The sequence below is a fragment of the Gracilinanus agilis genome, chromosome 6 (assembly GCF_016433145.1).
Source record: "Gracilinanus agilis isolate LMUSP501 chromosome 6, AgileGrace, whole genome shotgun sequence".
Taxonomy (NCBI): Eukaryota; Metazoa; Chordata; class Mammalia; order Didelphimorphia; family Didelphidae; genus Gracilinanus; species Gracilinanus agilis.
The window spans coordinates 216,124,083-216,139,157 of record NC_058135.1 but is presented as its reverse complement, the minus strand read 5'-3'; the positions used below and the strand labels follow the sequence as shown (position 1 = coordinate 216,139,157).

At 38.4% G+C, this 15,075-nt stretch overlaps 1 protein-coding gene across 1 annotated transcript in view; it reads left to right on the top strand.

Moving 5' to 3' along the window:
• Window positions 1-15,075, top strand: part of ABLIM2 (actin binding LIM protein family member 2) — a 242,968-nt gene that overhangs the window by 100,572 nt on the left and 127,321 nt on the right. The window lies entirely within an intron of this gene.

Here is a 15,075-nt window from a genome sequence, read left to right as displayed (position 1 = left end):
ACTGATTGCAGTGCTAGGAAGTGCCAGTGATTTGATTGAAACCTAGGTCTCCTGGCTCTAAGATCTTTCCACGACATTGTGCTGACTCATAGACGTTGCCCATGAAATGAATCGAGAATGGGGGCCTCTGCATGTGTTAAATGTCCTTGGAAATTCAGACCATTGGAGCTCTGGAGCACCCCCTGCTAATGAGGTGAATTGGCTAGATCCTAGCGGGGGAGTAAGGGACTGTCTTGACTGAGAAGCAAGAAGGAGGGGGGGGGGGAGGGAAAGCCCACTCTTTTTTATGCTGTGCAGGATAAAGCTTTTGCAGTAAAGATCCATGCTTTTGTTTGCCCCTAAGCTGCCGCTGCTAGGATGCTCTGGGAGGTGCACAGCCCACTTTGGATGCCTCATTGCCTTCACCCTTCTCCTTTTGGGGCTGGAAGCCTGTGCGTTGAGACGAGACTAATTTCTCCAAGCAGGGTGTAGCAACTTTGAGCCTCTAAATGGGGCAGAATGGTATATTCTGATGCTGAATACCTAGTAGACTGCTGCTATGGTACCTGAGCAGCTGTAAATAAAGGGGGCTGCCGAACGAGACTGCCTGCCGGTATTTTTTCCCCATTTCTAAAGAGCAGGTGTTTGGGGGTAGAACAGCCAGGCTTTGGGTGACGAGATCTACGAAGAAACGACAGAAGGGTGAGAAGTGATCTTCCCCTCCAGACTGCTAGCAGCGCCAGGTTTTTCTCCCCTCCCTCCCTTCCAGGAGAGGGGAAGGAAATTGCTTTGGGGGAAAAGAGATCCAAACAGAGCCTCAGAGTTAACACAGATAACGGGAGCATTACCTTTGAAGGTAGGAAGCATCCAAAAGCCTCTACAGATGCCCTGGCTTATCAGAGGTCGCAGCTTTGTGATTTAAAAAAGAAAATGTTCCCGGAAGGTCCTTTGTACTCCTTCCAGGGCTGGCAGTGTGGGTTTGTTTCTGCTTGGGTAACTAGCAGCTGGGCTGCTTTGCATGTGATAGTTAAGAGTTTCTTCATTCCTGCTTTTATGCTCACCCCTGGGCTGGTGTGTGTGGTGGGGAAGGGGTACCTGTGGATTCCACCCCTCCCTTGAGCTGTGGTCCTTTGACAGCTGGACACTGACTAACAGTGAACCAGAAATTTTTAAAAAATGGTCTAACAGTTGTGGAGCCCAAGGGTGCTTTTCAGTTTGTCAGAACTCATGAGATTTTTTTTTTCCATATAAAGGAAGCAGCTGTCAGCATGTGCTGGAAATGTCGGGGAGAGGGAAAGCCCTAAATCTGGAGTTGGAAGATGAGGGGTGATTCTCAATCTTGTTGCTGTCAATTACTTGACAGCTTCTGAATCTCAGTTTCCTCATTTATGGGATGAGAAGATTGAATTAAGTCATCTTAATGTTCCTTGAAGCTCTAAAGTCTATGATTTCTAAGTATTCTAAGTATGGTTAGGCATAGAAAACCTTGGACACTGAGTGATATAAACATTTTCCAGGACATTAAGTATGAATTTAGTCACCCCAGGTTTTATTTCCCCTATTTTGTTGATGCTATTGATGTTTAGCTGTGTCCCACTCTTAGTGACCCCACTTAGAGTTTTCTTGGAAGAGATGCTGGAGTGGTTTGTCATGTCCTTCAGCTCATTTTATAGATTTTCAGGAAACTGAGGCAAACAAGTGACTTGCTCAAGGTCACATAGTCTAAGACTAGAGATTCATCTCCCTAACTCCAGACCTGTACTCTCTATCCACTGTGCTGTGTAGCTGTCCCCAATTTCCCTTACCAGTTGTAAATGATTACATCTTAAAATGCTTTAAATAAACATTATATAAACTAATTCATATTTATCTAATACCTTATGATTTATAAAGGTGCTTTTTTTTTTTACCACAAGTGGTTATTCTGGAAATATTTTTACCTTCTCCGTCTCTACTTCCTAGCTTCCCTAGCTTTCTTCAAGTTAGTCTTTTTAGTTCTGCAAGAAGCCTTTTCTGATTCCCCTTAAAGCTATGCTAGTACCTTCCCTCTTTGATTAGTTCCAATTTATCCTATATACATTTTGTTATACCCTCAGTGTTTATCACCATACCTGGTATAAAGTAGGTGCTTAATAAATGCCTGTTGCCTGACTGGCTGAATTCCCCCCACATGCATGTAAACATAATCACTACTTTTATAAATGAGACTCATAGAAGTAAAATGACTTGCCCAAGGTCATGTAGATAGTAAGCAATAGAATTAGGGTTTTGAATTCATGACTCCAAGCCCTTTGTACTACCTCTCTGTGTCACATTTCCATAGGGTTTACAAAATTGATCCCACAGCAATTCTGAGAAGTCAACAGCAACATCATCATTCCAGATGCAAGTCTTTAGTTTTGTCAAACATCACTGAAATAGATCTGCATCTTGAACTAATGTAAATGATGTTCAAATCATTGCAGGCAAAGACCCTTATGAAATAATTTGATTCTACAATGCTAGAAAATAAAATAAAGTAAAATAAAATAAAGTATCACCAAGTAGGTTATATAGACCAGCTTTGCACTTATTTGAAGAGCTCAGGACAGGGTTATATTTCTACAAACTGATCAGGTGGCATAGAAAGTGTTGCCAGGAGGGGCATGTAGAAAGCTCAGTGGACTAAGAACCAGGCTTAGAGATGAGAGGTCCTGGGTTCAAATCAGACACTTCCCAGCTGGATGACCCTGAGCAAGTCACTTAACCCTCACTGCATAGCCCTTACTGTCCTTCTGCCTTGGAATGAATACGTGGTATTGATTCTGAGATGGAAGGTAAGGGTTTCAATAAAGAAAAGAAAGAAAGTGTTGCCACATAATATAGGAAAAGCATTCAAGTGTTTCCTGTCAGAATGATTATGCTATGACGTGATTCATGGCCATTGGGAAACAACCATACTGTAAGGGGAATTAATATACCAACTTTGAAAGTTCCTTCCAGCAGTGATATTTTATATTTTAATATTCTTTCTAGGTCTGACATTCCATATTACAGGTTTTAATATCTCTTTTATCTCTGACATTCCATGTTTTGTATTCTGAGGCCTTTTCTAGCATTGGCATTACATATTCTAGTTTCTGATTTCCCTTCCATGACTGACATTATATGTTCTATGTTCTAAGAGCCCTGCTAGTTCTTATATTCCATTTCTCATGTTATTATTATCTTCATTATTCTCTAATATGCTTTTCCACCCCAGAACTCTTTAGTTCTGTGAAATCATCTCTAATAACATTGTCCTTAGGCAAAATTCCCTGAAAAATCATCTATCCCCTAAGCACTCTTCTGTGATCACTTGAATTAATTTCTATATGCAAGGAAAATTTATGGACCATTGAAATTTAATTGCATTCTATCTAACCATCTATCTGTCTGTCTATTTATCTGTCTGTCCATCCATTCATTCATCCATCTATCCACACAGACATATATACATAATATTCCTGAAATTTCTCTAATCCCTGCTTCCTTGTCTCTCTAGATGACTGAATATTTCTATTTTTTCACAATATTTTAGCCAAAGTGTGTTTTTAAAACCCTGGCAACAGAACCAAAGAAGAAGAAACCAGTCAGGGCCATACCTTCCCTGACTCAAGATCATTCAACTAGTATAATATATTCATACATCAAGTGACCCTTCCCAAGATTAGAATACTGTAATCAAAAGAGAAGCAAATTGGGACATAATTCAGCAAAGAAATTCAGTAAGAAAGCAGGATGTTTCACCTTTTAAAATAAAATAACAGCTCATATTTATATAGCACACTGTTCATGCACAGTAAATGCTATAAAACACTCAAATAAATTAAATAGCACCTAAGGGTTTATAAGACACTTTCCTCCAAGCAATGTTAGAAGGTGGGTTGTGGATGAGTTATCACCATTTACAAATGAGGAAACTGAGAATCCTAGGTAAAGTGACTTTTTTAGTGATACATAGTTCATAAGAGGAAGAGGAAGTACTCAAACCTAGATCTGTGATAACAAGATCATGCCAAGTTGGCCTTTAAGGTTGGACTATCTTTGTCCTTGGGCAGGATGATGAAGTAAGTGAAGATATCTGAGTCACAATCAGTTTCTCTGTAATGTATCCTTTTCTATAATTTTTTTATCAAGTAAAGTTCAGTTCAGCCATTGAATTGTTTTCAAGCCAAGTACTAGAGATTTTAAGAGAAGAGGGAGCAGACCTGTGATTTCATTGGCAAAGGGAACTCCAAGTTGAGGAAATTTCATTTTAAAAAGATTTTTAATTTTTAAATGCAGGTAGGTAGCACAGTGAATAGAGTGCCAGCCCTGGAATCAGGATGACCTGGGCTTAAATCTGGCCTCAGATACTTCCTAGAGGTGTGACCCTGGACAAGTCATTTAATCCCAATTCTTAGTCCTTTACTGCTCTTTCAATCCTAAAACAGAAGGTAAGGATTAAAAATACATTAAATTTTTTTCTTCCCAATTACATGTCAAAACAACTTAGAATGTCCTTTTTAAAATTTTGAATTCCAAATTTTCTCCTTACCCCTTCTTTCCCACTTCCCTGAGATGGCAAGCAATCTGATATAGATTTTACATATGTAAGCATGTAAAACACTTTTCTATATTAGTCATTTTTGTGGAAGAAATCTTGAATGAAAAAACACGAAGGAATAAAGTGAAATATACTGTGTTTCAGTCTGCATTCAGACTTCATCAATTCTTTCTCTGAAGATGGACAGAATTTTTTATCATGGGTCTTTGAAATTGTCTTAGATTACTGTGTTGCCGAGAATAGCTAGATCATTCACACTTCTTCATCAATCAACATTGCTGTTACAGTTTATAATATTCTACTTCTGTTCATTTCACTTTGCATCAGTTCATGTAAGTCTTTCTAGGTTTTTCTGAAATCCTCCCTATCATCATTTTTTATTGCACAATAGTATTCCATTACAATCATATAGCATAATTTTCACAGCTGTTCCCCAATTGATGAGCATCTGCTCAATTTTCAATCCTTTTTAGTTTATGTAGTATTTGGATTGATTGTTCTTTAAATGTTTGCTAGAATTCAATTCTGAATCCATCTGACCCTGGGGATTTTTTCTTGGGGAGTTCATTGATGGATCATTCAATTTCTTTTGACAAACTCCTTCTAATGATGCAGGCTGGAGCCTTCTCTGCAAGACCACAAAGAAGTTAAAAGAGAAGCTCCTAGTCTCATAGCCAGTCTCTGCCAGAGGGAATTCTCTATCCACCGAACCACAATGCTTCTCAGTTTTCCAGAAACTGAATCTCAAAAATTTGATCAGAGGCACATGCTTAGTAAGGGTCAGAGGTGGGATTTGAACCTAGGTCTTCCTAATTCCAAGTCCTGCTCTCTATCTACCATACCACACATTATTACCCCAAGTATTTGATAAGTGGAGGTAGGAGAATTTTTAACCAGGGCTCCTAAGTCTGGTTACAATTTTCTTTCTATTAGATCTTTTTTTGCATTTTTACTTTAAAGCGGATTTTGCATTATGAATCAATTCAGTATTAACAATAGCAACTGAAGTTTACATTATGGTTTCCTATACCATCTTTCTATATCTTGTGGTTCAGTCATTTCAATCTTATCTAACTCTTCATAACACTATGTGGAGTTCTCTTGACCCAGATACTGGAGTGGTTTGCTATTTCCTTTTCTATCTCATTTTACAAATGGGGTTATGTGACTTGCCTAGAGTCGCACAGCTAATAAGTGTCTGAGATCAGATTGGAAATGAAAAAGGTAAATCTTGCTGACTCCAGAGCCAAGAACCACCAATCTACCCATAGTTTCCTATATAACTTCTATTTAATTCTTCTCCAGATCTACAACTGCTCAGTTAATCCACCATTACCATAAAAAGATACTCAGGGTTATGTTTGAGTGAGATAAACTGTCAGTCACCAGCTTGTGCTTTTTCTCCCATCCATGTTATTTTCCTGACCCTGCTCCATGTTGGCCTCTCCTCAACTTTGGACCTTTTGCTCTAAAATTCATTTCACTTTCTGCTTAGCCATCTGGATTTGGATACCATTGTAGACTCCTGCCTTTGACCTCAGCAAATTTCCTATTTAGTCTCTTAGAGGTGGGTTTGGAACTTGCATCTTACCTCCAGCCATCTGTTAAGAGTCTTTGAGAGGCCTCTTTCCTTCTCTATATCTCAGTAGCCTTATCACTAAGAGGAAGCAGTTTATCAGGATCAATCCTTATTCGCCAAGAACCTTCTATGCACTCAGCACTGTGCTGCATGATGGGATGCAAAGACCAAATCAGAAATAAACTTTACCCTCAAAGTTCATGTATCATACCAGGGGAAGTAGCATGTATATACATAGGAATTTATAAAATAAATACAAAGTACTATTTTTGTAAGAAGGACCTGGAAACTTAGAGAATCCGAAACAGTTTCATGGAGAAGGTGTATGTGAGCTGATCTTTCAAAGATATTGTGATGCGAGTGTCTCTCTTCTTATCTAACATGTGAGGGAGCTGGATAGTTAGATTGTACAAGGCAAATCTTTGGCATGGCAATGCTTGACTCTTCGGTAGTGAAAAATTGTTTTATTCTTCTATTGGAGGTCTTCAGTACACAAGGAATAAGGGAGTCGAGGGATTTGGAAGGCTTTGGCTGAAGTCTAAGGAGAGTGGTGTTGACAAAGCCATCTTGCCACCAAGTTGCTGGGCATGGACTCTGCTGGAAGCTGCCTTTATTTCAACTAAAAACCCTGAAAAATCTTGAGGGATGGGTTTAGAAGAGAAGAAATGGGGTTAGGGAGTAAAGGATCATGCAAATAACTTTCACTTTGACTTTCCTGCTTTTGAACTGGGATTTCCTTCTTCAGACAAGATTTTCATTCCTGAGATAGGAATTAGCCACAGGCTTCTCCCCTGATTATGGAGGAGCATCCATTCACAGAAGGACAAATCCACTACGTGAGTGTGGGTGTTATTAAAAGAAAAAGTCAAGAAAAAGTCCAACATTTCCTGGAGTGTCTCTGTGTGCTAGTCAGAAATGTCATGTCATGGGCATTTCATGGAGTACCGTAGCAATTTAGGGAGAAGAAAAATGTGGACTAAGGAAAAAAGAAATGCCTATTTTTGATGCATTTTTCAGCGGGTTGAGGAAAGGGACTTAAAGTTAAAGTAACAGAACAATTGAAATCCTTGTCATCAGGCTTAGAAGAAACATTTTGTTCCAAATCACACCCCCTGCTCCATCCTACCTTCTTAACATGTTTTTATCTGTTCTATAATATTTTAGGTTTCTTTTGCTTCTAATCATTCAGAGAGCTTTAGATAAGCCATCTACGGCAATTTGTAGAATTGCTGAATTTAGAACTAGAAGAAATCTTTGAGATCATCTGTCTCAACTCCCTCAGTTTACAGGTGAGAAAACCGAGGCTCAAAATGGAATCAATTTGTCTAAGATCACATAATAGGTTAGTGGCAGAGCCAAGATTTCCTTGTGGTTGAATTTTTCAGCTTGAAAATAATTTAAAATCTCCTGTAAGTAAGAAGGTTGGATTAAGCTTGAAAATGGAGATTCGGAAGGTCATGGTGTATTTTTTCCTAAGTTTCAACTTTTATTGAATTTTATTTAGGGTGACATTTTAGCTTGTAATATTTGGAAATATAAAAATATTTATCAATATTTTCTGACTCTTATTGTCCTTCTTATGTGTAGTATCCTGAGTGTAAATAGCATAATTCAAATAACTAGCCTTATACTTGAATCTTTGTACTTGCATCCCTGTCCATATATTTCCAAAACTATTCTATAGGTGGATGGTCCTTCTACCCAAGACACTATATTTTGTCTCCTACTTTTTAAAAATTATCTTCTAGATACTAATGGTTAGCTTGAACTGCCCATCTAATGTCTTTTATTTTTCCTTCTTGATCAGTCCATCTTTTCATTGATCATGTTCTTGATTATATTTTTTATGGCATTTGTGTACCATCTTTGCCAGTATCTTTTGTTTATAAAATACTTAGTTATACATGCCTTCTTGAATTTTTCCATTGATCCTTAAATTAAATAAAGACAAATCATTAGATCAAAGGCTCTTCATAGAACAAATGGATGTGTGCACACTTATTTGGGCAATATAGTATATATGACCAATTAATGTTGGACCTTCCCTAAGTAAGATTCCCTAAGTAAGTAAGATTAGAGAACAATCTATTGTAGGAGAGTCACTGTATCAGAGACACACTACAAAAGTCATCGAACTGTTGAAGGGTACATGGTTTGGGGAGGAAAGTTAATTTTCATCCATAAATTGCCAAATTACTTTGCTTATTGTTAAAATAATTATTTATCCATTTTATTTCCTCTGTCATTAATTCAGTTCAACAAACATTCATCTCACACTCTGTAATAATTATATTAGGTATATCAAGATAGATATAGGAAGTTTCTAATCTAATCAACTAGTTAAGGGGAGAAATTCATACAGAAGTAATTATTATATAAGTAAGATAAATTGACCATACAAGACACTTCCTCCTGTAGTGGTTAAAGAAGTATTCATGAAGGAGGTGGCACCCAAGTTGGACCTTGAAAGAAAAAATTAAAACTTCAAAAGAGATATGTGGTAGAAGCAGTCTATTACAGGACTCCTTATTTGAGCAAAAGCATAAATGCACTGACCCAGATTGCATATAATTCCTAGCAAGTAAATTAGTTTAATTTAAATGAGATAAGAGGAATAGGATTTTGTGATGTGAAACCCATCCCAGTATTACTAATTGATGAATATGAAATTACTATCTGATGATGATATTTTTAGAGGATTGATACAAAGTACTTCATAACTTATTATAGAACATAATAGTAGCTATCATTTAGTATTTAATCTTGACAACATAGAGGCAGGGTAACCTGGTGGATGGAGTGGTGAGGCTTCAAGCTTCAATCCTAGAAGTCCTAGGTTCTAATTCCACCTCCAGCACTACTAGCTATGTCATTCTTGGCAAGTGGCTTAATTTTCAGTGACTCAAACTATGCTCTAAGTAAGACTTATCTATTTAGATGTAAATGGAGAGGTAGTTCCCACTCTGGGAGTGCCCCAACACTGACAGAATCACAGATTATTTGAATATTTATGTAACCTTGCTAACAGGAATGAGGATAGCTACTTTATTACATGTCATATGAAAGAGATATCCTTATATTATAAGGTAGAGAGAGGAGACTTTATGGTATAGTGAAAAGACCACTGGATTACAAATTAAAACTAGGTCTGAACTAGCTTCTGTACTACCAATATTAGTCTGAATGTAGATCATATGCTTACATATATGCATGTTTGTATATAAGGTGATTATAGGTGTAATAAAGGGAATAAGAGGAGGGATGGTAATGAAGATCACTAGGGGCCTAGGAGCCAGTAACTAAACTAGCTAGAGATTGGAGTTCATGTTATCAGAGGGGAGCAGCCTCAGCTGAGCTATCCAGTGAATCTCCATTGCTAGCTGCAGACTCCGTTAAGATGTTAGGTTGATGGCCCCTCCCTGCTGAGGTAACTGCCTCCCTATTGGGTGAGAGCAGAACCCAGCAGGAAACCATGGCTCAACTTCCTGCCAACAATGGAGGTTTATATTTCACTTCCACAGAAACCCCTATTCTCAAAATTCTGCCCTTTGCTTAGTCTCCTTAGCCTTGAAGGTGTTATAATAATCATAGGAATTCCCAGATTAAGGCTAAAGAATTTATTTTAACTGGAAAGGGAAAACTAAGGTAAGAGGATTTAGGTTTGCTAAACTGTTGCCAGGGGCAATTGGCAGGTGCTGGCAAAGGACCTAGAAGGTCTTTGGTAGGCTGAGGCAACCAGCCCAGAACCAGAGATAACTAGACTCTGGCTTGATGTTATTTGATCAGCTAGGTACACCAATGATGTTGTTGAGTTGGTCTAGAGATGACCCTAACCACTAAGCTACACTATCTAAAATCCTACCCACCATTCACCTCCCTTCACCACCCAGAGCCCAGGGGGAAAGGTCAGGGATAACAAGTTGTCTGGATGAGGTCAAGGGAAAGCAGAACCCAGGGTTGGGTTTGCAGGGCCTTATATAGTTACAGCCCTACTGCCAGTTGACACCTGCCCCATAGCTCATGCCATGGGCAAGATTCCATTCAGGGTAAGTGACAGGTTTGCCTAGGTCAATATTGCATGCAAAATCCCTGCACTACAGGTCACAGCATGAGATTTGCGGAAAATAACCATAGTCTTTATTTGGAACACACCTATACTAGTTGTAAGACTTTAGGCAGATCACTGATTCTCTCTGAACATTAATCTCACCTGTAAAATAGGTATAACATTAATTCACTGCCTAACAGTTTCCATAAGGAAAATTCTTGGTAAACCTTAAAGTGATATAGAAATACACAACATTACAGTAATTGCTGTCATTACTGTTTTCATATCTGGAGGTTAAAAAAATCATGATGGAATGTCGAAGATAGAATTGTTTTCCATTACTTATTTCTTTATAAGTTCTGCTATTATGTTATTGTTTTTACTAGGATCCTTCTTTTATCAAGGGAGCTAAGGGCAACTTGTGAAAGCTCTCTGAATTCACACACATAAACACATTATATATAAATTAAGATTCAGTGTATCTATGGGTATATATATATATATATATATATGTACATATATATATATATATCAGTGTTGGTGAAGTATTGGCATGCATACTCAGCTGGCACTAGGGGAACAGAGCTGCTTCATTTCTTGTCTTCTGAGCACCTGAGGACATTTTTTTTTGCATGCCCCTCCTCTCTGTCCAGCTGCCCAAAGCAAACACTTCCTCCCTCTGCTCTCTAGTATGATGCAGGGGAGCTCAGGCAGCTTGAAGCTGCAGTTTGGGCACTTGAAATTTGAAAACCTTATATGTCTATATACATATACATATATACACATATACATAAACTGAATCTTAATCATTCAGTAGATAGAGTATTAAACTTGGAGTCTGATTTCAAATCTGGCCTCAGACACATTATCTCTGTATTATTGGGAAAATGACTTAACTTCTCTCTCTGACTTAGTTTCCTCATCTGTAAAAATTGAATATTAGCGTATATGATATATAATATAACTACCTCTCAGAGTAGTTATAAGGATAAAATGAAATACTACTTGTAAAGCAACTTGCAATTCTTAAACCATTATAAATGATGATGATGATATGATCTCCATTTAACAACAGATTAATGGCTCAGCATAAGCTATATCCCATAAGTCTTACCCTATCTTCAAATAGGAACAATTTAATTCAATAAGTCAATAGTGAAATTAAAGATACATTTATATTTATAAGATGAATTTCTGATGGTTTTATGTTAACCTGTATAGTAGTCAGCCAGCAAAATTATATTAAAAGGTAACCCATCTGAAGTTTCTGAATGGTCTGAGTACCTTTATTATTTCTCTTGTGAATTTACCATAGCTTACTTTGTGGCATAGTCATCTGTATGCATACCTCATTCTACCCTACTAAATTTTAAGCACATTTAGGACAGAGCAGTAGCCATATTGATGCTGTTTATAAGTATCTATAGCTGCCCTTACACCTACAAGGCTCTACTTATCATACTCATTTATCCAAACAATAAGTATTTATTAATTTTTAGAATCCTTACCTTCCATATTCCAAGGTAGAAGAGCAATAAAGATTAGGCAATTGGGATCAAGTGACTTGCCCAGGATCACACAGCTAGGAAGTATTTATTAAATGCTTTATATGTGCCATTCCCTGTACTAAGCCCAGGGATACAAGCTGAGAGAATGAAAAAATTCCCATTCAATAGTGACCTTATATCCTAATTGGTAAGATAACAAGTATGTATAAAAATAGATGCAGCCTAAATATATACTTAATAAATATAAATACATACAGAATAGTTAAGTATATGGTAGTTGGGGAAGAAGGAAACTAGTAATTAGGGAGCTCACGCAAAGCTTTGTGTGTAAGTTGATGCTAGAGCTACATCTTAAAGGAAGAAAGAGGCTCTTCATGGTAGAATTAAGAAAAGAGAACATTTCAGGCATAGAGGACCTGTAGACATGGAGACAAGCAATAAAGTGTAGGTAGATAGATAGATCTATCGCTCTATTTACAAATATAGATATATATACACAGAGAAAGCCAGTTTGGCTGTATTTTAGAATAAGGGAGGGGCAGCAAGGTGTAATGAGGTTTTAAAGATAATGTGGTGCCAGGTTGTGTTAAGCTTTTATTTTAAAAAATAGTAAAACAGAGAAATTTATATTTATTTATCCTATAAATATTTGTTTATTTTATCCTAAAACACTAGGAAGCCACTGGAGGTGACTGGGTAAAGGAACCACATGTTCAGAGCTATGCTTAAGGAAAATTATTGTGACAGCAGAGTATAGAGCAGTGACGGGCGAACTTTTTTTTTTTTTTTTTTTTTTTTTTTTTAAACCCTTACCTTCTGTCTTGGAGTCAATACTGTGTATTGGCTCCAAGGCAGAAGAGTGGTAAGGGTAGGCAATGGGGGTCAAGTGACTTGCCCAGGGTCACACAGCTGGGAAGTGTCTGAGGCCAGATTTGAACCTAGGACCTCCCGTCTCTAGGCCTGGCTCTCAATCCACTGAGCTACCCAGCTGCCCCCTGACGGGCGAACTTTTTAAAGAGGGGGCCAAAGGAAAGGAAATGCTCATCTGTCAGTCTGTTTCTAAGGCAACGCTTTCAAAGTTTCATTGTATTGAATCCTACTCACTGTATTCATCAGATTAGGAATAATGTCTTGCAGCTGGATAGAACATTTCAGGGGGCCGCATCTGGCCCGCAGGCTGTAGTTTGCCCATCACTGGTATAGAGGATAGTCTGGAGTGGGAAGGCAGAATAACCAATTAGGAGGCTGTTACAACTATGTAAGTGAGAGATGATGATGGCCTATATGTGGAGTCAGAAATTAGTGTATTATTCTCAAGGTAATAGTTATTAACATATCCAAAATGAATTATGCCTAGAACCCCAGTAAAATTGATCTCTCCAAGGATTGCCTCATCCCATTCAGAATACAAGGGGAGTGAGACAGAAATAACTTATGTCTTTACTATACAAAGTATTTTGGGGACTGTGGAATGTGTCCTTCAAGTTCATACTTTAAGATATTAATAAGTTTATGCTTTCTGCCAGTTTCTATAAACCTAACCCCATGTACCATATATCTATTTGCACTCTGAGTGAATATGCAGATTAGAAGCTCTAATTAAACCCTGACCAGAGTGTTCCAACAGAATCAATTTGTTTATGTGAGTTAGAACCTCTAACTGACAAGAGAGCCTTCCACCTGAATTCTGCTGCAGTTAAGAGAGGGGATTCCAATGGAGTAGGTAGCATGTCAAGGATATGAGGGATTTTCCCCAGGTTTTTCTCTCTTTCTCTCTCAATAAACAACTGCATTGTGAATGATGACTTCCTGGTCTCTTGAATAGTGGCTAGACTGCCACTCCCACACAGATGGATCCCTGACTGGGAAACCAGAACAACAGAGGGTTCCTCAGTTTTCTTATCTGAACAAATTATTTGTTTAAATGGGTAGACTAGGCCTCTCATTACAGTTCCTAAAGAACTTGGGTATTGAGAGAGAAGTGAGAAAGCCAAAGCAGAGCAGAAAGCAGTAAACAGTGGCCAGCCAAGAAGAATAGCATTCCGGAGTATCAATAGGGACCCCTGGTGAGAGAGATAACAAAGATGGGTGACTTAAGAAGGGAGAATTAATTATAAGACTTCCTAGTCAAGATCTCTCAGGCAAGACACAGGTTGCCTGGATCTGGACTGTTGAGTCTGGGAGTGAGTGAATCAGGGAATGATTAGTTTGCAAGACATCTTAGACAAGATTCAGGTTTCCCAAGTCAGAACTGGTGAGCCTGAGAGTGAGTAAACTAGGGACTGGGTTACAAGACATCTCAGACAAGACAGGTTGCCTGAGTCTGAACTGTGAGTCTGAGAGTGAGTAACCCAGGGTCTTAATCACAAGATCTCTTGTGTTGGGCATAAATAGGAGGCAGATCTGGTGCTATGAAAGGACTGCTAAGCCTCACTGGGGCCTGACAGGCTCTATTAAGCTGAGCCTACCAACCTGGCTCAAAGATCCTCAGGCTGTAGATGGATCAAGACTAAATGGGAGATGAGGTTGCCCAAGTGATCACCAAATGTGCTAGTAATCCCAGGGCTTATAAAGTTCAGTTTAGCCAAGCCTTTGCCTCTTCAACAGTGCCCAAGCCAAAGTATCTAGAGGGAGTTGTATGTGTGTTTAACAACTCCTTTAGCCCCTTGGCTTGGGATTGGATTCCATGGTAAAAAGTCGGTTTGGGCTGGTGTTGATGTGCTAAACAGATAACGCAATTTTCTGACTGTGGTTTGATAAATCCCTTCCCCTAATTAGCTGTAGATGTTCACTCATTAGGAAAGGAACACCAATCTTCTTTTGGATTAAACTACAACAGAATTTATTTGCTTATCTAACAGGTTAGGAACAAGGAAATAAGGATAGAAGTTTGGGGGATGCTAAAATAATCTAATTGAATTAAAGTAATCTAAATCTATAGATGATGAGTTAATAAAAGGCTGGAGATTCTTCTCCCTCTCTCAATCCCTGGCTTGACCCAGCCGGTACAAACCAAAGGATAGGGAAGGCTAATGGTGTTCTTCTCAATAGCTGTGGTGTTGTTCTCTCTCAGCTCTATTAGTAGCAGGTAAAATAACTTCCTATGACACTCAGGTATGGATGCTGGATTGCAGGTCAATGGCCTAACCTCCCTTCAACCAGCCTCCTCCAAGGATTCTCAAAACTGAGTCCCCTTGTGCTATAGTCCAAGCGTATTTATAGGGGTGATTGCAACTGTCTTTTGGCCCTGGCTCGTGCCAGCTGGGTACATTCCAAAGTCTTTAACTGATGATCCTGTCACTCAAGATGTTCTCCATTTTGTCCCAGAAGTTCCTTATTACACTTGTGAATCAGAGAAAAGTTAGTGTGCAAAATATCTGAACTAAGGAGTCTG